Source organism: Sabethes cyaneus, chromosome 3 (genome assembly GCF_943734655.1).
Source record: "Sabethes cyaneus chromosome 3, idSabCyanKW18_F2, whole genome shotgun sequence".
Taxonomy (NCBI): domain Eukaryota; kingdom Metazoa; phylum Arthropoda; class Insecta; order Diptera; family Culicidae; genus Sabethes; species Sabethes cyaneus.
In genome coordinates, this window is record NC_071355.1 from 19912618 (window position 1) to 19939426 (window position 26809).

Below are 26809 nucleotides of genomic sequence, written 5' to 3' on the forward strand. Positions count from 1 at the left end.
TACGCCGGCCAGTCCGTCGTCCGTACCTACACAGCTGCCACCGTACCTGCTCTGGATTCCGAACGAGAAACACAGCTGTAGGTGTTTACTGGTCCCCTGGGGACCATAACCGGGGCCGCTACTTTCTCAACTGAATAAAACCTAATTACCGAGGGGCAGAAAAAGAAGAAAACCGGAAACGTTCACTGCGTGGACATAAAAAGACAATCAACTTTTCTATTGTATTTCCGCTCTCAGCGATAAAAACAATGAGAAACCCTCTCGGAGCGATGCTATTTCGATGCAAATTTTGCCACCTGCAAGATCCCGTGCTATAACTAATGTCCGCACCGTGTCGGTTGTTGGTCGGAGCCGATTGGAACGACTCAATCTATGCCACAACCGCGGGCAAAATACGAGGACGCTTCCCCATCATCGCCGCATCGGTCGATGCAAACCAGCCAGAGCATGTGTGGAAGGCGACAAAAATCAGTGACAGGCGTTCAAGCAGAATGCACTTTCTGCACTGCATAATTTTTTCCTCCTCCGAAGATCGTTGTCCTAGTAGTAGTCCTAAGCCTGGCAAACGAAGCGCGAACGCCACCGCGTCGTCGCCGCTCGCTGTGGCTTGGGTTGAGATTTTTATTGATGACTCACGATCGATTGTATGTAGATTTCGAAACCGGATAGCAGCATGTTGTGGTTGTTACGGTCCGGGCTTTGTACAAGGAGCATCTTGGAGTTACGGACTTGAAGATTGGAACTGTCGTGACGACGGTTGAGGTACAACTCATACAAGTGGAAGAAGAGTTGTTGATAATTTTTCTCTTATCTGATAACGCAACCCGTTTATACACATGTCGATATTTGTTTTGATTTATAGTAATGGTCACTAATGTTATGGAAAACATTTTTTGTTAATTTCAATGGACCAGCATGAGCATGACGGTCTGGTTAACATTCGATTAGAGGGACGTACGCTACAGGTTATGGGCCCAGCCATGTAGTGCCATCTAGATGGCATCTAGACTACAGGGATCGAGAAATATATTTTAATTTGTAAGTGATTGGCTAGATATCAACCAGTCTGATTTGTATTTCCAGTGAGTTCGGCGACCATGTCAATGACTGTCAGCGAAAAATTTCCCACGTTTATTCATACTAATTGTAGTCCGTGTACGTCGTTTGAGAGCGATTTGGTGAAACCTAACTTAAATTTCTATAATTTCGGTAAAAACACTTTATTGGTGTGATAACCATGATGTGATTGTAGATAATAACTAGTTCTATAAATGTCCCAAATAAAACTTTTTCAAATTTTGCGATCGAACCATCCTTGATGATAACCTATATTAATTATAACACAGATAACAGGGAGGAGCTACGATGCGATTTTAGCCACGATAACATGGCGTCTTCTCAAGAACTTAATTTAAGTTGCAAACCAAGCAGAGCTCTTATATAGTAGAGAATAGTCGCGCACATACTGACTTTTCAAGTTTTAGTTCAACAGAATCATTCAGTCAATTAAAACCAACGAACCACAAGCAAGAGCTGATTCTCGCCGCTCAGTGCCAATTCTGCATAACTAAAACCGTCCCTTTAAGCGCCATAAGAAACATTCAAAACGGCTCTTTTCAGGGCTGCGACCATGAAGATTTAGTTGAAACATATTTCTATACTCAACAGAAAGAAATTTACAAAACATAAATTACTAAGGATAAGATGTGATGGTTGACACAAATATACATGCCTTCCATATATTTTTGCAAAATCTTACGTCAAACCTGCGTTCGTGTGCATTGACACAAACCCCTCTGCCTTCTATTTTGACATAGAACTGCGACTTACTGGGAGATAGGGCTTCGCTTCGAAAAAACCCAACAGTTCGAACTTAATGGAAAATTGTCAGGTTTGGGGTGCTAATAACTCAGTGATTTTGTGATGTTTTTATGCCTACATCAAGCATGCGGTCGTGTTTATAAAAAATGTCTTTAATTTTTTTGATGAGATTCAGTGCTCTTCCTGTCTATATTCGCTCCAGATGGAGTCCTTAAGCAGACCTAAGAATTTCAATATATATTGATTTTATGTGCAACGTAAGAACACTAAATAACGCGAATACTAGACACAACACTTATGGTTCTTACAAAAAACATAAATACCTTATCCGCTAACCGGTTTCGGGTATGATGCTACCCATCATCAGAGCGGTGGTCGACTGGATACAAAGTAGTAATTTGCTGTTTACTACAGTTTCAACTTCGTCAGTTGAAAGAGCGGTGAGGTGATGAGAGCGTCATCCTCATTCATCAGGGGACGGCCCTCCGTACTACGAAAATCTTGCTATTAATTTAATTAATGATTAAAATACAAAGATAAGGGGACGCAAAAAACCGTGTTGAATTTTATCCTATATTTTACGTAATTAGTTCTAGTGCTGTTCCCAGTTGGGTCAAGTAAGATCTCTGTTAATGTTGATCGAATTACTCTAGAATGTATAAAAACATTTGGTTAAGCACGGAAATTCAGGTAAAGCTAACCAGATTAAGGGTGAGAAGAGGGAAAGGAAACCACTGAAGAAAGTTAGGAACAAAATATTAAAAAAATGTATAAATTCAGAAGTTTCGACGTCTGAACGTTGGCACGAATGGTTATTCGACCTATAGTACAGCTTGCAAAAATATATCTGTGCAGTCTGCGGGGATAGCGCGGCGCTTGGAAGTGGTTGTTTTTTCTGGTTTGGAGACGGATTTCCGTTATAAATAACGCGCACTAGATGTTTGGTCTCAAGGGTTGGAAAGTGGGTGCGACTCTATGGTTCTAAGCTTCTGTCGACTAGCGCGAACGCCTACGTCATGCTGCGTTCAATTTACTTTGTAGACCTACCTTGGAATAGAGCATAAAAGCCAGGGGAAATTTGTTCCAAATGCGCGATCCCCGATAAGTTGATAGCCGCTGATGGTCCGAAATTTGTCTTCCTATTAGTTCATTTGTGGTTTTTGGTGTTGGCAAATTGATGGCAGATGCGCGGTTGAGGACAATCGGTGCTAGGCGAAGCTGACGAGATCTCCACTTCTTCACTATAGTACGTTTTATAACTCAAGTAGTACAAAATGTCCAAATAACACACTGAATCACGTCCAATGTAAATAAATAAACCGCTTCAGCTGGGCGACCGACGACGCCAGAGCGTAAAAACAGCAGACTCAAAGGTCTAACAGACCTGAGAATTTCAACTGAATTTTAATTATTTTAAGGTTTTTGTATTTTAACGTGAATAATAAACATAATTTTTACCTTTGTTATAGTATATAACAAACGTATATAAAAATCGTGCTCAGGAATTATTTTTTCATTGTACTTACACCAAGTTGATGTCCCGCAAGAATACCTTCATCGATTGTATTATTTTCCGGGTCTTTGTTGTATTCCGCACGACATTTCTGTGCTGTAGTCATCCCTAGCGTGGCCAGACATTGACAAAAAATAGGGCACCGACCTTTAAAAGCTTGTTGTTGTTTGAAACTTAGCAAGTAATAAACAGTGATCGCAACGCAAAAAATCGACCGATTAGGTTTACAGCTCCGGACTACCGATTTGTAGCTAATTGATTGTGATTTTCTTAAAGTAGAAAGATCAAAGTTGCTTTGTTTCTCCACTGCTGAGTGCTATCCGCCGAATATATTTCCAGACATTTGGAAGCATTCGTTCATGTTCCCGGTATTCTAGAGTGTTTGCCGTCTGCCACCCCAAAATTGTTTGATATGATCATGAGTGACTAAATTCTTTTAAAACCAACACTAAAATTCTACTGACCAACTCGGATTTATGGAACCTACTTTACTTCTCCTATAATTGCATTACTGAAATGGAGCGCAAAGTGCAAGTAGATTTGATACATTCTGACTTGCAAGCTGGCTTTGATTCGCATACTACACGACAAAATACCAAGACTGAATGTAACAGTCATTATAGTCGTATTTGTACAATGGAGTCTTGCAGGTGCTAAATCGTTCCCTAAATCCCCCGCAAGACGCTTCCATCCAGGAGCATACGCCGTCGCGAAAAACTGACGATGTACAAACTGCTAATCAGACCGGTAGTCTTCTATGAACTTTACGTTCTATGAACAGTAACGTTGCTTACAGAAGACACATGTGCACATTCGCCGTATTTGAACGAAAGGTACAAAGAGTACAAACGGATAGCGGAGAGTGGCGCAGGTGTATGAGCCACGAGTTGCAGGCACTACTTGGAGAGATTCGTATTGTACACCTGGTGAAAGTTGACAGACTACAGTGAGCCTTCCACGTCGCAAGGAAGCTGGACGACTGTACAGTGAAATCTGTTCTCTTCAAGAACCTCACCAACACCAGGAATAGAGGGGTCCAACGTGCTAGATAACTCGACCAGGTTGAAGCCGACTGACGTGTGTCGAGACGCTCAACGAATTAGTAACGAGTAGCCCTGGACCGAGTACGGTGGAGACACCCCTGCTCTATGCCTCTGAAGAAGGGGGAGGGGTTTAATGTCGTAATAGTAGAAATCCCCCGACAAAAAAATGTCATTTCTGGGTCATTTGTATCTGGACAGTGATACAGTTTATGGACCTTCACCAGATCTGAAATTCTTAGAGAAAAGTTTATCACTAACCTAACTGTTGGAAACCGTAAGTATCAATCTGGCATAAAATATTCAAGTTATATGGGTTTGGATGCATCCAGTTGTCTGCTTCCGTAAGAAACAACGGGTTTACCATGGTAGTTCCAAAATTTTGTTTATATTTTATGCAAAATTTTTACAAGCTAGGGTTATCTAAGTTCTAGTTTGGTTCCAACTTTTTGCAGTAAATAGAAAACTACTTCGCATTTTATATTACACCAAATTTCAATTTATTTATTTATTGTCTAGATGGCAGATACATACATATGTTGCCTCCTACTTTCAGGCTTTTATTTATTTATTTATTTATTTACTGCATCTTCAGTGAATACTGTACAGACTGAAACATATATCTAAATTAATTGTCTTAAACTACTTTTAAAACGATGTCTACTAACATGAAAATCAAACACATCTAAATTATTCAGCAGACTAAAACACTTCTCCAGCGGATGGTTTAGACCAAACACTGTTCTGTGTCTAACAGTTAGGAATAACAAACGTTGGCGAGAGCGACGCGCTGGAACGAAAAAGTTTGCCAGTCGAAGAAGGTCTGGGCAGTCAATCCGGTTGGTCAATATATCAAAGGCAAACACTCTTTGCAGGTATACGCGTCGCAGGTGCAAAGGCTCCAGCCTTATCAGTAGGCATCGCTGTTCGTAAGGCGGCAATCTCTGTGGTTCATTCCAGGGCAGTCGTCGAAGCGCAAAACGAACGAAACAGTGTTGAACCCTTTCAATACGAGCGATCTGGCTTGCATGATAAGGTGTCCAGACTTGTACAGCGTATTCGCGAATGCTCCTCCCCAAGTAGCACTTGTAACTAATCATAAAAATAAAAAAATACAAAAAGGTTGCACAGCAGTTACATTTAGGATACTTGTAACGAGTTAGGTTACATAAAATTAAAAATAGTTACTTTTTAGTTTTCTAGTGACAAAAATCTCAAAAAGTTACCAGGTAGTTACCAAATGACCAAATTGAAACCTTTTTTTCGAACTGTCAACAACTTGGTCGTCGCAAAACAGTCACCTTTCAGTTACGAGTTACTATTTGGTATCAAGTGACACAAATGAAACCTTTTTCCAAACTGTCATCAACTTGCTGGTCGCAAAACAGTTAATTTTCCGTTACGAGCAGTTACGAAGTCAAAAAAAGTCGGCTAGTAACATTTTCGCAACAATTTGTTCACTGTTCCTTGTAAACACAACGGATTAAGGAAAAACTAGACCTGAAGAATATTGCTAATGGTAAAGATAAACAATTGGTACACGGGTTGTGAAATGCTCTTGTAAATGCGATTATTTACTTAATTGACAGACATTGGTATTAAGTAAACAAATGATGATTATTCTCAAACGTCAAAACGATCAAGTTACATCGAAACGAAACCGGCAATGAAAATAGGTTACAGTGTAACTTAGAAATGTCGACATAAGAAATAAGTGACTACAACAGATTTAATATTGGTTACCGTATAACCGATACCGTAACCAGGTCGAAGGCTAAGGTTACGTACAACTAGAATGTAACTGAAATGTAACCTTCTATGATTAACACTGGTGGTAACTGTTTTATTCAAACTGAAACTATTCTTTGATATTAAATTAACACTTTCTTTTCACAACAATCACTAAAAATACCTTTTCCCGATATCAACAATGTGAACAATGAACAATGGCTGCTTAAAATCATTTCATGCAATATGCCGAAAACGATACAAAACTTCAAGGACGATGGTGTAGTAGTTAGAATCAAAGGCAAAATGGCTATGAATTTTACTGTGATAAAAGTGATAGCGAAAACAACTTGATTTTTAATGGTTTCTAGGTGAATGCTCCACTAATTCATTATTGCTAAGAATAAATTTAAAAAATCAAAAAATTAAAATTTAAATTTTTATATTTGATTTACAAAACATCAATTTTTCAAAGAAGTAACGAAAAGCTATATTAAATAAGAGCGCGTGAATTTTTCAAAGCTAGAATCATGCATTTCACCATAAATTTGAAACTGCATTAAAATTTGTGTTGAAAAAATAATTTATACACTCTTCTATATTCAACAGTTAAATTTACTGCTGGGCGTTGACAGCCATAGATTGAAATAATAAACCTGCTACATTTTCGCTATGCAATAAAAGTTACAAGATAACTAATTTGCCACCAATTGAAAGTCAATTTACAGTTTATGTGTAACTTCAATAGTAACCATTTTGTAACTATACATGTTACATATTGGTTATTGAGTAACTGTTAATGCAACCAGATTTAGTTACATAAGTTGCGCTATTTCGGTTACACAACTGTTATATTTTAGGTTACTGTAACCGAAGTTTTACATTCAAATTTGTCGCATATCAGCCGCTGCGACTCAATTGTGACAACGTGTGCTACTTGGGTCACAAGTGAGCAGTACAGTGTCTTCAGGGCGTACACGTCGTGGAATTCACGGGCGTTACAACGGATAAACCCGAGCACGGCGAATGCTTTGGAGGTTGTCGCAGTGATGTGCTCGTTAAAACAAAGCTTGCTGTTCATTGTTACTCCCAAGTCGTTTAACGACGTAACACGATCCAGACTGAGACCGTTTACTTCGTAGTTATAGTTCAGGTGCGTTCGCGCTTTCGTAAAGCTTATTATTTTGCACTTCGTCCCGTTCATTTCCATACCATTTAAGACGCACCAACTGGCTACATTGTCAAAATCTTGCTGCAAAGCTGCGCAGTCGATCAGCGAGCTGATGGTCCGGTATATTTTCAAGTCGTCAGCGTACATGAGATGCTGAGAGTTAAGTCGGTAGCTCAAATCGTTTACGAATAAAATGAAAATTAAGGGGCCAAGATGACTACCTTGCGGCACACCAGATGGAGTTGAAAAACTGCCTGACTCGACCGATCCTAGTTTCACGATAGCAGATCTGTCCGATAGGTATGATTGCAACCATGAGATGAGCCAGTGAGGAAAACCAAGCTTTTCCAACTTTTTCAGTGTTAATTCGTGGGGCACCTTATCGAATGCTTTTGCAAAATCCACGTAAATGCTGTCCACTTGACAGCGCTTCTCTAAGCTAGAGTTGAGAGCGCTGGCATACGCCATAAGATTCGTAGTGGTAGAGCGATTTTTCACAAAGCCGTGTTGGTATTCACTTATTATGGGTTTAGCAGCAGAATACAATTTTTCGTGGATCAGAAGTTCGAGTGTTTTTGCCAGACAACAGAGTATCGAAATCGGTCGGTAATTTTTAACGTCGTGGGTATTTGCGGCTTTTAAAATAGGCGTAACGGTAGATAGCTTCCATGCTTCCAGAAAGACATTCTCCAATAGCGACAGGTTGAAAATGCGGCAGACTGGTGGTCCAAGCACATCAGCGCATCGACGAATAAATACGGAAGGTAATCTGTCCGATTCAGGACCTTTGGACAGGTCAAGTGACTTCAGCGAGTTGGTAACCTGAACTACGGTAAATGTCGGACGTGGCATGTGAATATCGTGCGATGACAGAGAATTCAACAACTCCGGGGAGACAGGCGGAGAGTGAACGCTGTAGACTGATTTAAAAAAAGCGGCGAAAAGTTCGACGCAACCTTCGGCGTCCTTGCTCGTATTACCATCGCAAGACATTTCCAGCGGTATCGACTGAACATTTTTTCTGCTCTTGAAAAAGCGCCAGAAAGAAGTAGGATCCGACTTAACCTCATCTTCAATACGAAAGATATATTCACGGAAAGAAGGGTAATCCCATTTTCCACGATGCGATTGCGTAGAAAACGGCGGCGTGCCTTGCGAAGGACATTACGACGGTTTCGAAGTGCGGCGTTCCACCACGGATAATTGTGCGAACGTTGACTGCAGGTCTTAAGGGTCTGATTAGAGCTAAAGTAAACTATTGCCATAATGATTGTTTTCTCTTTTCCCAGAAACTCCACGAGAAATTCGTCGATTTACTCGAGCATTGTCTATTCTAAATTCTCTTTTGAACCAAGCATCGTAGAACCATATTTCGATTTTGTCACATGGTTTCCGACCCACGGTGAATGTTATAAGCTGAGTATCGTTTCGTATGGCTCGTTCAGTATCGTTCGCTTTCGCGCTTCGCTCGTTGCAAGAGTAAACAAGTAAAAGCACGATCATTCTGGTGCTTCTGCTGGTCAAAGCCGACTTGGTAACCTACATTGATGTATTAAACAATTTATTTTAATTTTATTTGCTATATTTTGACTAGCCTACGTATGTAGGCTGTAATATACAAAAAGTTTATGATAAAATTTTGTGCCTCATGTACTTATTTATAATTTTGAAATATTTGTAGCCCTTTGGATGCATAAAACTTCGCCCCAGTTGTATTAAACAGATAGCTTTCTAGCCATAAAAAATAAAAAAATTGACTTGCATCATACTCGAAAAAAATCTATTTTGTAATCCTATTTTCATTGAATAGCTATGGTTACCTAGTTTAGTGACAGTAAACATATGCCAAAGACTAAGTCGCATCAACCCAAAAGAGTTTTACTTGAAAGTTCACCGCACATATTGCCCATATTTTTTAATTTTGGGTCGTCAGTCCAACAATCTCATAGCTTACCATTCGGACTCAAACTCGAACAAACCATTTCCAGGAACGTCATAAATACCGACAGCAGGTATCCGATAGCTGCTGGTGCCAGACAATCATCCGGTGCGATACGAACAGGGTTTTTCTCAATCAATCCCTTGTTTTTCCAGCACTCAAGATATCGAAACCAGCACTGGGCAGCCCATTAAAATCCGACGAAACGCAACCAGCGCAGAAAGTCGTAAAACTAAGCCTCCCCGAAGTGCTCAGATGTCTCTATCAGATTAATTGAAAGTTTATGTCGTCTTGTCATCGTGATAGCCGTAACAGCAGCAGCAACAGCAGCTGCATCTGGATCCGATGTTTTCGTCGCTGAAATGCTACTAGCCCAACGAACGATTTGAATTGCGTCTATGCTAATAGTAGGTAGAAACAGAAGCAGTGAAAATTTTAATCGGGATCCAGCAGTCGTCGTAATGGATCATCATATCCACTTACAGATTGCTGCGCTCGTTCGAAATTGAAAAGAAGAAAAAAAAACAACTCCACGCGCTGTTGTCTTAGCGAACCTTCACGCTACATGAAATTTCAATCAAAAAAATTTCACCATCCCCTGGCCGGTCGACCGCAATCAACCGGCCGGCCGGCTGGCTGGCTATACCTGGGGCCTGCTGTTTTCTGTTTCGGGCCGATTTGGTCACATCCCGGGACGCCCACACACCCACCATCATCGCACCGGGCAAAAACGAACCCAGGAGAAAGCGACGTCCGTCCGTCCGGCCCGTCCGCTGCGTCGTCGTCGTCGTTTCTATCGGTACCGAACGATCTTCGAGATATGCGCCACACGTCGCCGCAAGACACAACTATCGACTCCAATAAAAACCAATTATGTAAAATGCAACGTTAATTTGATAGCCGGAATGCGAACGTGCGGGGTCCCGAAAAGGTATCTGACATGTTCGGACTGAGCGAGCGAACAGCCCGGCCAACCGGCCGAAACGATAAGGTCTGTCTATTGGTGGGATATTTTCTTTCTAATAGGGATTTGACTGCCGATGAATACATTATTCCGTTTAGGATGTGCTGAAAATGGCCATTACGAGAGAATCATCGAAAACTTCTCCTCAAAGCCGGGTGGAATCCGGCGTCGTGCCACCGCCCGTCCGTCAGTGGACTTTATTGTTATTGGATGGACCTTGCCACCCATTTCGTTTCGACGAATCGGTCGACGGACGACGACGACGACGACGACAGGTGGTTGAGCGAGGGTTGTGATCATACGCGTCTTTCCGTATTTGAAGAGCACTCTGTGGTCGCACTTTGGTGACGATCGACTCCTCGCTGATGGTTTGTTCGGCGATAGGACGAGAGGAGACGACCGCGAGGTGCTAATAGATTCGTGCGTTAAGCTCGTTAATGGACAATATTTCCAATAAATACGAAGGGAAGCTTGATTTCTGCTTTATTGCGTTTCGAATGTGTTTTTTCCACTGTTAAATGGGAATTTGATGTCGCTGTTTATTGGCTGTTGATATTCGAAGGCCTAATTGAAGTAAATCGCTATATTTGATTGGGACCAATTGAAACGGACGCCGATGGTGGTGAGCTGGTAATTCCAATCAAGCGCCCAACCGACCACCGGATGGTCCCTAATTGACTGTCGCGTCAGCTAAATTTGCATAGTTTAAATGGACTGCTTCCAGTGTTAAACTCCTTACGCCAGCATCGGTGCTTATGCCACAAGGGGACACAAATCTGCGCGAAAATGCCAGCGACTCAGCGAAGTCCAAAATAAACAACAAATTACTTATCATTATGTCCGAACCAATCAAGCAATAATCAACCTCACTTGGACTTCCTGTGCGAACAAGGGTCTCGCTTTTAAGGGGCCATTTGATTGCGAAACTCGCCAAACCAAACCCGTAGGAAGCAGCGCTGATAGAGGCACAAAGGGGGAGGGAAAACAAAGTTCCCACGCCATTTTAGCGTCGAATCCAACCCAATCTATCCATCCATCCACATGCACCCGAAGACGGTGGGACACGCTGAAGCCAGAGGAAGAAGGAGTGCTCTAATGAACATAATCTCTCCACAACACGACCAACAGCAGCGACGCCAGAGGTGATGAAAATGAAATGAAACAAAATATTGTTTCCTTTCGACCCACAAAATAAATTAACGGATAGTTGTCGATAACGCTGGCTACCTATTATCTATCGCTAAGGTTTGTGTTTTGTCCGAACAAATTGAGTGCGCGTGAATCGACATCGCATCGGACTTTGGTAATTAGTTACGTAAGAGGTTGCTTTACCCTTCGTCGTAATTTCATTGTTCCGTAGGATTCAATTATCCACGGTTCGATAATCCGTAATTTTATTTGCTTATGCCTTTTATTTTAGTCAAAATATTAATTTGAACATAAACGCAGCTAAAGAAGAGTACCGGATCAATTCGATCAATAAACGGATGATCATTGGCAAAAGGCTTGGCATGCCCGTGCAGAATTTGAAGAATTATTTTTTAAGGCAATTGTAGCATAATTTTATCGTTTGCATTTATAGGGCTCTCTTTGCTACCAACGATATTGCAGCCCTATAGCACCATAAATACAAAAGATAAAAGTATACTTTCTCAGCAGTATTGTTGATAATAACTAACTCTACGATTGTTTTATACACCGCTTTTTTGAATTCTGAATGGCTGATGCGGTATGGTCGAAAGAGAAAAAACGAAGCAATAAAAGCATGGCAAGCCTGGTTGGCAAAAACATTGATTTGGTTTGAAAATATCTGAAAGTAGGGTTTATTTCTAATTCCCGTCGTAGTAAGTGAAACCATTCTAATTTTCATCATTTGTTGGATGGATTTAATGAATACTCCAAAAGTTCTTGGGCTGATTTGACTAAAACACACTTACTTTCCGATCCGTGAACTTTGAAATCACTGAAAAGCGTTTATTAAAGCATATTATTGAAATTACGCAACTGAACGAAGCTAACAACAACAACTTACGAAACTAACGCGCATGTATTTGTGTAGGACGGCATGACAAATGTTATTCTGCAAAATTTCTGCAGGTCAGGCAAGGTTTCCTGGCTGTACAATAAGGACAATACCTTGCGTGAGTTATTTTCATTAATGAATGACGGAAATTAAAACGATTAGTCGACATTTTCTTCCTCGTCGCACGAAAAAACGTACGAAATTTGGTTGGTAGGACTTCTTTAATGTTTGAAAAGCATTTAAATAGATCTCAGCTCACTTTGATTGATCGCGTATGATAGACAACAAACTAAAATATTAGGGAATAACGAGTTTTGCATTGTGTGTCATAAAAATGCTGATATTTTTAATAATTTGTGTTGGATAGGACGGGAATAGGCAATTACGACGAATCAGTAACATACCCTATGTGTTACACGGCCGCATAAATCACGACTTTGACCCTTGTACAGTCAATATAAAGTAAAAAGGAGAAAAAATTGTATAAAAATAATATTGCATTTTTCCCAAACAATCAAAACTATTATTATTGTAAGACATGACGTGATATTTGGCAACTTTTCAATGACGCGTACTTAAATATCAATACATAGTTCTCTTTGTTGGAATCATTTTTTAAATTTTTTCACTTACGTATATATTTCACGCGATCAACATCCATTGTTGAAGGCATCCATACAATTTAAGTGAATTTAATTAAATCGTTCGGTAGCCAACAGTAGGGGAGTGTCGTCGTGGTTGGGCCACGTTTTGACATTCGCCCATAACTTTCGTTTCAAAAGAAATTTTAGAAATCTAAATACATCGTTGGAAAGGTCTAAGAATAAGGTATATTTTCGGAAAGTTTTGAACTGATTACTTGAAAAATAAAAAAGTTATAGGCCGTTACGCGAAGACAAATAATGTTGTCATGGTCGGGCCATGTTGTACAGGTTGGGCCACCGCAGAAAATCTAAGCCATCCGTATTGGAATTCTATATAGAGACATGAAAAGAATGAAGTCCGTGAACAACGGCTCATATAAGTACAAATACCCTATTTTTAATTGCATTTTTGCGAAATTTTGGCGAACTTGTAAAATCAATATTGCTGCAATCGCCTTTTCCGAAGTGTACAACTACAATAAAAAAAACAGCAAAAATCTAGGCTTTTATCGTATTAATTTTGCTTTATTTCATCACATTTTACGTGACTGATATTCTCTAGCGATTATTGCGTTTCTGCGCTCAAAATTATGGTGGCCCAACCATGACTACTCAATTGGCCCGACCTTTACAAATAGCACTTTTCTAGTATTTAACCTTAGTCTTCCCAAACACCTTACTGGAGGGGATTTTTCTATAGTCTTCGTGTGCAGCACAACACACTTCATACATTTTCAAAATTTATCTCGATAATTGTATTTCCTGAATCATTTCTTGAAGAAAAGTTCATTGCGCCTGGAAAACTTTTTTTGTAAGATTTAGTCACTGAATTCAGAACGGGTGTTTTGAATACACGATTGAAACTCACAATATTGTGAAAAGTTAGCTATCACATTAAGGAGTTTTACAATCGTTATATCATAGATATCATGAGTTACTACAACTGTAAAATCGTGATGGCCCGACGATAACGACAATACCCTACTTACCTGAAAAGTAAAGAAAACAGTGGTCAATAATGAGCAGTTCCACGTGAAATAGGTAAATGACAAAATTTGTACCTTTCTGATTTAGATGAAACTTTACCAACGTGTTTGATAGAAGGAAGTATGCACCTTCCACAGGTTTTGGCGCCATTTTGATTCAAGACTCATTTTTAAAAAGGGCGTATTTATTGTCATGTGTATTATGTTTGAAAGATTGTATCTCGAAAACTATCGATTTTACAAAAATTATGTCTTAACCAAAGTTGTAGAAAATTGATTTCATGGAAGTCGTTGTTCTACGAAATTCGTCCATGAAAGTTGCTCCATCTCGGGATAACTTAAAAGGTTGCATTACCTCTATTTTTCCAAAAAAAAATTAAAAATTTTCAGAAATGGTATATTTTTAATATTTTAATTTTAACTTTTAATTTCAAATTTTTGAAAAAATGGTAAAATATTTTTTTCAGTGCATATTTTGGAAATTGGAGTTGAAACTTAACTTGAAATCGGACTTGACGCGAGGCATTCAGTTAAACTTGAATGTTGAATAATTAGAGCTAGAAGCTTTAATTCAAATTGAACTAGAAGTTGGACTTAAAATTGGATTTGAAATTGAACTTAAATTTGGAGTAATTTGGACTGGAAGTTTTACTTGGAACTAAACATGAAATCAAACTTAAAAGAGGAATTGACGTTTCTATTTGAAATTAAACTTGGAACTGGATTTGAAATTAAAGTTGAAATGGAACTTTTTTTTATTTTAATGTGGATTTAACCAGTTGGTCTGAATTGAACTTAAAATTTCCACTGAAATTGTTCGTAAATTGAATTTAAATCAGACCTGAGATTAGACTTGGAATTACCTTTAAAATTTGACTTAAAATTGACCATTAAATTGGAATTAAAATAGACTTGAAATTGAACTTAGTATTGGACACAAGTTTCCACAAGACACAAGGACAAGGAGTCTCAGCGTGTTAGCCGTGATCCTCAGCGCGGGTTTTCGGAGAAAGGCTCCGTTACTAGAAATTGACCAAACTCGAGTTTTTAGTCCTTGACTTTGAAGTGACAAGTTGCCGAACTGCTCGTTGAGTAGTTGCATATTGATTCAAAAGTCACAGATTTACGAGTTACACTGGACGAACTGATGAATAAGGACGGCCGTATGAATAGAAGAGTTAGAGCAAATGCTTCCATACGATTTAAACGGGAAAAGCAAAGTAAACTGTGATATGTGTGTGTGATATCAGATAAGTTAAGAGGTAATTTATAGCATAGGTAAAATTTATGCACATGCATACTTACATGCTACATACGTCGAATGTAACAAATTAGTAACATTGTTGGTTCAATCATTCAACCTTATTCTTTACCTAACTACTTTTAGGTACTATTAGGTACTCAAAGTGTAGAATGAGTAGCGCTTTAAAAGGAGATCGAACTGCAGAGTCTGTACCAGTAACGAGTTCCGTTTATCTAGAGTAACATTACTAGAAATCATCAACATGAAATCATTATCCTGGACCGAGCGATTCATGCCGCTGCATATGTTTGAGAATATTCTTGAACATCTGAACAGTAAGGATCTTTTGAACGTTTCGTTAACGTGTAAAAGTTGGGAAACGGCCATCAGCCAGTCGCAAAAGCTTCTCCGTAGTTTAACTCTCAACGTTTGTCGTTTTGACGAGCACGGCAACGTTTGTCTCATAGACGATGATATTGTGAGGACCAGCAAACGGCGTTATTCGTCGATAACTTTATCATTACAACGAATCCACAAGCCGGTTGCAGTAATCGACTCAGTGGAGCAATTCAGCCGTCGGTGTCACTTCCAGATGGCCAACGTACCAGGATTCAGCTCTGCGGACAGTTGGATCAGCCGTTCCATGCCTCACCTGCGGCAGCTAAACATCAGTATCGACATGAGCACATTTGATTGCGACTCTTGGTCGAAGGCATTCGAAAATTTCACCGAGCTGACTGGTCTTGCTATGCGCTACGGTCATAGCAAAGCTCTTCGTTCGGTCCAACAGTACTGCAAGAAACTCACGAAATTGAGACTAGAGTGCTGTGCCATCGATGCAGATCTGCGGTGCGTCCTGAACTTCCCGGAACTGGAAGAGCTCTTCATCGAAGAAGCTTACTACTTCCCCTATGGAGAGTCAATAATTCCGCAGAATGGATCTAAACTGTTGCATCTACCTAAATTAAAGTATCTGAACGTTTTGATCAACAAATACACGTTCGAGGCCTTGGGGGGCACACCATCCCTCGTTCATTTTGAACTTCATGCACCTCGACTTCAGCAGGTACAAGTGTCGGATTTTGTATTCGAAATAATTACCATCGTGGAGCCCACTAAACTACAATTGCTATCGTTGGTCTTTGATGGATGTCTAGACGACAACGCAGTGGTCCAATTGTACAAAAATTCCTGGGTAGCAAAGTTAGATCCAGCACATATAAATATGTGGTACAATATAGCGTCGGTTCCGTGCGCCAGCTGCGTCAATATCATAGGCTGTATTTTGAAAACTCAACTGTCCTTTCAATAACTAGGTAATAATGAATTTAGATTAATTAAAATGATTTAGATTAGATAGAGTAGAATTAATTAAGAATTAAGAAGTCACTAGACAAGTATATGATATACATCATATAAATAACTATGATTAATAAATATAAAGTATGATTACATAAATATTGGGTATTCTCGATTTTTGATTCATTCAACAAAATTATCGGAGGTTTGCCGTGGAATTCGTTTTTGTTTACTGTCGTTGAAGAAATTTGCGCTGAAATGATAGGTATGTAAGGACAGTATATACTAAAAATCCCATACAAATGAAACACAAATTTCTGCATAACTCGACAACTAATCAAGCAAATAGAACAAAATTTGGCATGTGGGTGTTTTCGGTGACAAGAATTTATTCTATGGTAAATTGAGACCCCTCCCCTCTTTATAAGGGGAATTATAACTCCTCTCCTCTTTAAAAGGGGGGGCTTCCATACAAATTTCCTCATAACTCAAGAACTAATCAAGCAAATGGAACCAAATTTAGCATGTGAAGGTTTTCGAGGGCAAGAATATTTTCTATAGTAAATTAGGACCCCTCCCCACTTTAAGAGGGGGGGGGGGGGCTCCTGTACCAAAGAAACACAATTTTCCTCATAACTCGAGAAGTAATTTAGCAAATGGAACCAAATTTGGCATGTGGGTGTTTTTGGAGACAAAATTTTTTTCTATGATGAATTGAGACCCCTCCCCGTTTTAGGAGGGGGGATCCTATACACATGAAATACAAATTTCCTCATAACTGAAGAACTAATCAAGCAAATGGAACAAAATTTGGCACGTGGGTGTTTTTGGAGGCAACCATTTTTTCTATGATGAATTAGGACCCCTTACCTTTTTAAGAGGGGGGGCTCTCATACAAACGAAATACATATTTCCTCATAACTCTAGAACTAATCAAGCAAATGGAACCAAATTTGACATGTAAGTGGTTTTTGACGCAAGATTTTTTTCTATGGTGAATTGAGACCCCTCTCTTCTTTAGAAAGTGAGTTATGACCCATCTCCCCTTTAAGAGGGTGGGTTTCCATACAAATGAAATGCAAATTTCCTCTTATCTCGAGAACTAATCAAGCAAATGGAACCAAATTTGGCATGTGGGAGATTTTGGAGTCTTGAATTTATTTTACGATAGTTAGAGACCTCTCACCCCTGTGGTAGGGGGATATGGACTCTCATACAAATAAAACAGAAATTTTTGCGAAACTCAAAAACTAATCGAACTCGAGAAATTCGAGACTCTTCCATAAAACATTAGTCAATACAAGACCACAAAAACTATCTATAGTAACACTAGATCATTCAGGACGAGACAGTCGCGAGTGTTGCCAGTGACCCGCCGTCGGAAGCGCCGCCCACTGGGGGGCTGCAAAACTCGAGATTGTGACAAAGATCATCCGAGATTCATGATTTATGTACAACACAGGTTAATTTGTGGCAATACGAAGTTTGTCGGGTCAGCTAGTCTAACATATATGCCATATGTCAAATATCGATGAGCGCCCGTCTAGGTTTGGAGGTTTGTAGGTCGTGCTCAGGGATTAGTTTTTCATTGCACTTAGACCAAGTTGATGTCCCGAAAGAATACCTTGACCGATTGTATTATTTTCCGGGTCTTTGTTGTATTCCGTAGTCGTCACTAGCGTGGCCAGACAATGACAAAAAATAAGGCACCGACCTTTCAAAAGCTTGTTTTTTTAAACTAAGCAACAAACAGTTATCGCAAAAATATCGGTCGATTAGATTTAAAACTCAGGTCTACCAATTTCTAGTTTTTTGTAGCTAATTGATTGTGATTTTCCTAAAGTAGAAAGCTTAAAGTTGCTTTGTTTCTTTACTGCCGACTGCTATCTGTCGAGCATATTTCTGGACATTTGGAAGCATTCGTTCATGTTTCCGGTATTCTAGAGTGTTTGCCGTCTGCCACCTCCAAATTGTTTGATATGATCATGAGTGACTAAATTCTTTTTAAACCAACACTAAAATTATACTGACCAACTCGGATTTATGGAACCTAAAAAAAATACTTCAGACTATAATCTTGTTGACATGTTCAGTCTTGATATTTTGTCAAGTAGTTTTAGCCATAGTTTTGGCCATAGTTTGTAAAACTTGCAAGGATATCGATCATGTTTTATAAAAGATGAATAAACTAAATATGTTTAACATCATCAACAGGTAATTTTAGTTTTAATCTACAAAATGTATGAGTTTATTTGATGGAAATATGCTTTTTTGTTTTAATTTTTGTCGATTGAAAAACGATCGACTGCTGGGTTCCAATTTTGGCCATAATGTTCTTCTATTCGCCACTCTGTGTTCCTATTTTGGCCACCCAACAAGTATGGGAAATCTTTTGAATAATTTTCATGGCCGATGATTCAACAACTTCTGCTTTATTTTATTGCTTGGTACGGGTGCAATCAGTGGAACAAAGTAATCCGATTTACGATACTTACGATAGCGTTTATCATAAACCACAACTGCAAAAAATTGGCATTTAACTTTCAGTTTTACATAGGACAGATTGTTGAGATATCGTAATATACTGATGCATCACCTTCAAACATTTGAAAAGTGTGTAACAAACTTTTGATATCTGGATTTCATGCTTAGTTTTCTTTAAATATTGTGATCGTGAAGAGTAATTATCACTAGGTATCATAAGGTATCAAAAAAGTAAAATAACCTTTCTAAAGATGCTGTTGTTTGAGATACTCAATCCCAGAGATTAGAGAAATCGTCGCTTATAGCGAAAATAATCAAAAAAAGTTATGCTGTTCTAGAAATAGATTATATTTTACATTATTTTAAAGTCTGATACAGTACTTTCTTATGTAATCGAGGAACATTAGAACCTATCGAGATAGGAAAGCAAAACTTGAACTTCCTTTTGAGAAAGCTATATGTATTACTAGCTGACCCGACAAACTTCGTATTGCCACAAATTAACCTGTGTTGTACATAAATCATGAATCTCGGATGATCTTTGTCACTATCTCGAGTTTTGCAAGCCCCCCAGTGGGCGGCGCTTCCGACGGCGGGTCATCGGCAACACTCGTGACTGGCTCGTCCTGAATGATCTAGTGTTACTATAGATAGCTTTTGTGGTCTTGTTATTGATTAATGTTTTATGGAAGAGTCTTGAATTTCTCGAGTTGGATTAGTTTTTGAGTTTCGCAAAAATTTCTGTTTTATTTGTATGAGAGTCCATATCCCCCTACCACAGGGGTGAGAGGTCTCTAACTATCATAAAATAAATTCAAGACTCAAAAATCTCCTACATGCTAAATTTGGTTCCATTTGCTTGATTAGTACTCAAATTATAAGGAAATTTGTATTTCATTTGTATGGGAGCCCACCCTCTTAAAAGGGAAAGGGGTCGTAATACACCACAGAAAAAAAATTCTGCCATCTAAAACTCTCACATGCCAAATTTGGTTCCATTTGCTTGATTAGTTCTAAAGTTATGAGGAAATTTGTATTTCGTTTGAATGGGACCCCCCCCCTCCTAAAAAGATAAGAAGTCCTAATTCATAATGGGAAAAATGGTTGCCTCCAAAAACACCCACATGCCAAATATGGTTCCATTTGCTTGATTAGTTCTCGAATTATGAGGAAATTTGTATTTCATTTGTGTAGAAGCCCCCCCTCTTGAAGTGTGGAAGGATCCTAATTCACCGTACAAAATATTTTTGCCTCCAAAAACCTCCACATGCCGAATTTGGTTCTATTTGCTTGATTAGTTCTCGAGTTATGGGGAAATTTGTATTTCATTTGTATTGGAGCCCCCCTCCTAATGTGGGAAGAGGTCCTAATTCATCACAGAAAAAATTCTTGCCTCCAAAAACACCTACACGCCAAATTTGGTTCCATTTGCTGGATTAGTTCTCGAGTTATGAGGAAATTTGTATTTCGTTTGTATAGGACCCCCCCTCCTAAAGTGGGGAGGGGTCCCAATTCATCATTGAAAAAAAAAATTGTCTCCAAAAACACACATATGCCAAATTTGGTTCAATTCGCTTGATTAGTTCTCGAGTTATGAGGAAATTTGTATTTCATTTGTACAGGAGCCCCTTCTCTTAAAGTGGGGAGGGGTCCTAATTCACCATAGAAAATTTTCTTGCTCTCGAAAACCTTCACATGCCAAATTTGGTTCTATTTGCTTGATTAGTTCTCGAGTTATGAGGAAATTTGTATTTCATTTGTATAGGAGCCCCCCCTCCTAAAGTGGGGAGAGGTTCTTATTCATCATAGAAAAAATTCTTGCCTCCAAAAACATTTACATGCCAAATTTGGTTCCATTTGCTGGATTAGCTCTCGAGTTATAAGGAAATTTGTATTTCGTGTGTATAGGAGCCCCCCCCCCCCACTTAAAGTGGGGAGGGGTCCCAATTCATCATAGAAAAAAATTTTGTCTCCAAAAACACACACATGCCAAATTTGGTTTTATTTGCTTGATTAGTTCTCGAGTTATGAGGAAATTGGTATTTCATTTGTACAGGAGCCCCCCCTCTTAAAGTGAGGAGGGGTCCTAATTCAACATAGAAAATTTTCTTGCCCTCGAAAACTTTCACATGCCAAATTTGGTTCCATTTGCTTGATTAGTTCTCGAGTTATGAGGAAATTTGTATGGAAACCTCCCCCTCTTAAAGGGGAGAGGAGTTATAATTCCCCTTATAAAGAGGGGAGGGGTCTCAAATTACCCTAGAATAAATTCTTGTCACCGAAAACACCCACATGCCAAATTTGGTTCTATTTGCTTGATTAGTTCTCGAGTTATGCAGAAATTTGTGTTTCATTTGTATGGGAGCCCCCCCTCTTAGTGGGGGGAGGGGTCTCTAACCATCACTAAAACCTTTCCTGGCCCCAAAAACCTCTACATGCAAATTTTCACGCCGATTGGTTCAGTAGTTTTTGATTCTATAAGGAACACAGGACAGACAGACAGACAGACAGACAGACAGACAGACAGACAGACAGACAGACAGACAGACAGACAGACAGACAGACAGACAGACAGACAGACAGACAGACAGACAGACAGACAGACAGACAGACAGACAGACAGACAGACAGACAGACAGACAGACAGACAGACAGACAGACAGACAGACAGACAGACAGACAGACAGACAGACAGACAGACAGACAGACAGACAGACAGACAGACAGACAGACAGACAGACAGACAGACAGACAGACAGACAGACAGACAGACAGACAGACAGACAGACAGACAGACAGACAGACAGACAGACAGACAGACAGACAGACAGACAGACAGACAGACAGACAGACAGACAGACAGACAGACAGACAGACAGACAGACAGACAGACAGACAGACAGACAGACAGACAGACAGACAGACAGACAGACAGACAGACAGACAGACAGACAGACAGACAGACAGACAGACAGACAGACAGACAGACAGACAGACAGACAGACAGACAGACAGACAGACAGACAGACAGACAGACAGACAGACAGACAGACAGACAGACAGACAGACAGACAGACAGACAGACAGACAGACAGACAGACAGACAGACAGACAGACAGACAGACAGACAGACAGACAGACAGACAGACAGACAGACAGACAGACAGACAGACAGACAGACAGACAGACAGACAGACAGACAGACAGACAGACAGACAGACAGACAGACAGACAGACAGACAGACAGACAGACAGACAGACAGACAGACAGACAGACAGACAGACAGACAGACAGACAGACAGACAGACAGACAGACAGACAGACAGACAGACAGACAGACAGACAGACAGACAGACAGACAGACAGACAGACAGACAGACAGACAGACAGACAGACAGACAGACAGACAGACAGACAGACAGACAGACAGACAGACAGACAGACAGACAGACAGACAGACAGACAGACAGACAGACAGACAGACAGACAGACAGACAGACAGACAGACAGACAGACAGACAGACAGACAGACAGACAGACAGACAGACAGACAGACAGACAGACAGACAGACAGACAGACAGACAGACAGACAGACAGACAGACAGACAGACAGACAGACAGACAGACAGACAGACAGACAGACAGACAGACAGACAGACAGACAGACAGACAGACAGACAGACAGACAGACAGACAGACAGACAGACAGACAGACAGACAGACAGACAGACAGACAGACAGACAGACAGACAGACAGACAGACAGACAGACAGACAGACAGACAGACAGACAGACAGACAGACAGACAGACAGACAGACAGACAGACAGACAGACAGACAGACAGACAGACAGACAGACAGACAGACAGACAGACAGACAGACAGACAGACAGACAGACAGACAGACAGACAGACAGACAGACAGACAGACAGACAGACAGACAGACAGACAGACAGACAGACAGACAGACAGACAGACAGACAGACAGACAGACAGACAGACAGACAGACAGACAGACAGACAGACAGACAGACAGACAGACAGACAGACAGACAGACAGACAGACAGACAGACAGACAGACAGACAGACAGACAGACAGACAGACAGACAGACAGACAGACAGACAGACAGACAGACAGACAGACAGACAGACAGACAGACAGACAGACAGACAGACAGACAGACAGACAGACAGACAGACAGACAGACAGACAGACAGACAGACAGACAGACAGACAGACAGACAGACAGACAGACAGACAGACAGACAGACAGACAGACAGACAGACAGACAGACAGACAGACAGACAGACAGACAGACAGACAGACAGACAGACAGACAGACAGACAGACAGACAGACAGACAGACAGACAGACAGACAGACAGACAGACAGACAGACAGACAGACAGACAGACAGACAGACAGACAGACAGACAGACAGACAGACAGACAGACAGACAGACAGACAGACAGACAGACAGACAGACAGACAGACAGACAGACAGACAGACAGACAGACAGACAGACAGACAGACAGACAGACAGACAGACAGACAGACAGACAGACAGACAGACAGACAGACAGACAGACAGACAGACAGACAGACAGACAGACAGACAGACAGACAGACAGACAGACAGACAGACAGACAGACAGACAGACAGACAGACAGACAGACAGACAGACAGACAGACAGACAGACAGACAGACAGACAGACAGACAGACAGACAGACAGACAGACAGACAGACAGACAGACAGACAGACAGACAGACAGACAGACAGACAGACAGACAGACAGACAGACAGACAGACAGACAGACAGACAGACAGACAGACAGACAGACAGACAGACAGACAGACAGACAGACAGACAGACAGACAGACAGACAGACAGACAGACAGACAGACAGACAGACAGACAGACAGACAGACAGACAGACAGACAGACAGACAGACAGACAGACAGACAGACAGACAGACAGACAGACAGACAGACAGACAGACAGACAGACAGACAGACAGACAGACAGACAGACAGACAGACAGACAGACAGACAGACAGACAGACAGACAGACAGACAGACAGACAGACAGACAGACAGACAGACAGACAGACAGACAGACAGACAGACAGACAGACAGACAGACAGACAGACAGACAGACAGACAGACAGACAGACAGACAGACAGACAGACAGACAGACAGACAGACAGACAGACAGACAGACAGACAGACAGACAGACAGACAGACAGACAGACAGACAGACAGACAGACAGACAGACAGACAGACAGACAGACAGACAGACAGACAGACAGACAGACAGACAGACAGACAGACAGACAGACAGACAGACAGACAGACAGACAGACAGACAGACAGACAGACAGACAGACAGACAGACAGACAGACAGACAGACAGACAGACAGACAGACAGACAGACAGACAGACAGACAGACAGACAGACAGACAGACAGACAGACAGACAGACAGACAGACAGACAGACAGACAGACAGACAGACAGACAGACAGACAGACAGACAGACAGACAGACAGACAGACAGACAGACAGACAGACAGACAGACAGACAGACAGACAGACAGACAGACAGACAGACAGACAGACAGACAGACAGACAGACAGACAGACAGACAGACAGACAGACAGACAGACAGACAGACAGACAGACAGACAGACAGACAGACAGACAGACAGACAGACAGACAGACAGACAGACAGACAGACAGACAGACAGACAGACAGACAGACAGACAGACAGACAGACAGACAGACAGACAGACAGACAGACAGACAGACAGACAGACAGACAGACAGACAGACAGACAGACAGACAGACAGACAGACAGACAGACAGACAGACAGACAGACAGACAGACAGACAGACAGACAGACAGACAGACAGACAGACAGACAGACAGACAGACAGACAGACAGACAGACAGACAGACAGACAGACAGACAGACAGACAGACAGACAGACAGACAGACAGACAGACAGACAGACAGACAGACAGACAGACAGACAGACAGACAGACAGACAGACAGACAGACAGACAGACAGACAGACAGACAGACAGACAGACAGACAGACAGACAGACAGACAGACAGACAGACAGACAGACAGACAGACAGACAGACAGACAGACAGACAGACAGACAGACAGACAGACAGACAGACAGACAGACAGACAGACAGACAGACAGACAGACAGACAGACAGACAGACAGACAGACAGACAGACAGACAGACAGACAGACAGACAGACAGACAGACAGACAGACAGACAGACAGACAGACAGACAGACAGACAGACAGACAGACAGACAGACAGACAGACAGACAGACAGACAGACAGACAGACAGACAGACAGACAGACAGACAGACAGACAGACAGACAGACAGACAGACAGACAGACAGACAGACAGACAGACAGACAGACAGACAGACAGACAGACAGACAGACAGACAGACAGACAGACAGACAGACAGACAGACAGACAGACAGACAGACAGACAGACAGACAGACAGACAGACAGACAGACAGACAGACAGACAGACAGACAGACAGACAGACAGACAGACAGACAGACAGACAGACAGACAGACAGACAGACAGACAGACAGACAGACAGACAGACAGACAGACAGACAGACAGACAGACAGACAGACAGACAGACAGACAGACAGACAGACAGACAGACAGACAGACAGACAGACAGACAGACAGACAGACAGACAGACAGACAGACAGACAGACAGACAGACAGACAGACAGACAGACAGACAGACAGACAGACAGACAGACAGACAGACAGACAGACAGACAGACAGACAGACAGACAGACAGACAGACAGACAGACAGACAGACAGACAGACAGACAGACAGACAGACAGACAGACAGACAGACAGACAGACAGACAGACAGACAGACAGACAGACAGACAGACAGACAGACAGACAGACAGACAGACAGACAGACAGACAGACAGACAGACAGACAGACAGACAGACAGACAGACAGACAGACAGACAGACAGACAGACAGACAGACAGACAGACAGACAGACAGACAGACAGACAGACAGACAGACAGACAGACAGACAGACAGACAGACAGACAGACAGACAGACAGACAGACAGACAGACAGACAGACAGACAGACAGACAGACAGACAGACAGACAGACAGACAGACAGACAGACAGACAGACAGACAGACAGACAGACAGACAGACAGACAGACAGACAGACAGACAGACAGACAGACAGACAGACAGACAGACAGACAGACAGACAGACAGACAGACAGACAGACAGACAGACAGACAGACAGACAGACAGACAGACAGACAGACAGACAGACAGACAGACAGACAGACAGACAGACAGACAGACAGACAGACAGACAGACAGACAGACAGACAGACAGACAGACAGACAGACAGACAGACAGACAGACAGACAGACAGACAGACAGACAGACAGACAGACAGACAGACAGACAGACAGACAGACAGACAGACAGACAGACAGACAGACAGACAGACAGACAGACAGACAGACAGACAGACAGACAGACAGACAGACAGACAGACAGACAGACAGACAGACAGACAGACAGACAGACAGACAGACAGACAGACAGACAGACAGACAGACAGACAGACAGACAGACAGACAGACAGACAGACAGACAGACAGACAGACAGACAGACAGACAGACAGACAGACAGACAGACAGACAGACAGACAGACAGACAGACAGACAGACAGACAGACAGACAGACAGACAGACAGACAGACAGACAGACAGACAGACAGACAGACAGACAGACAGACAGACAGACAGACAGACAGACAGACAGACAGACAGACAGACAGACAGACAGACAGACAGACAGACAGACAGACA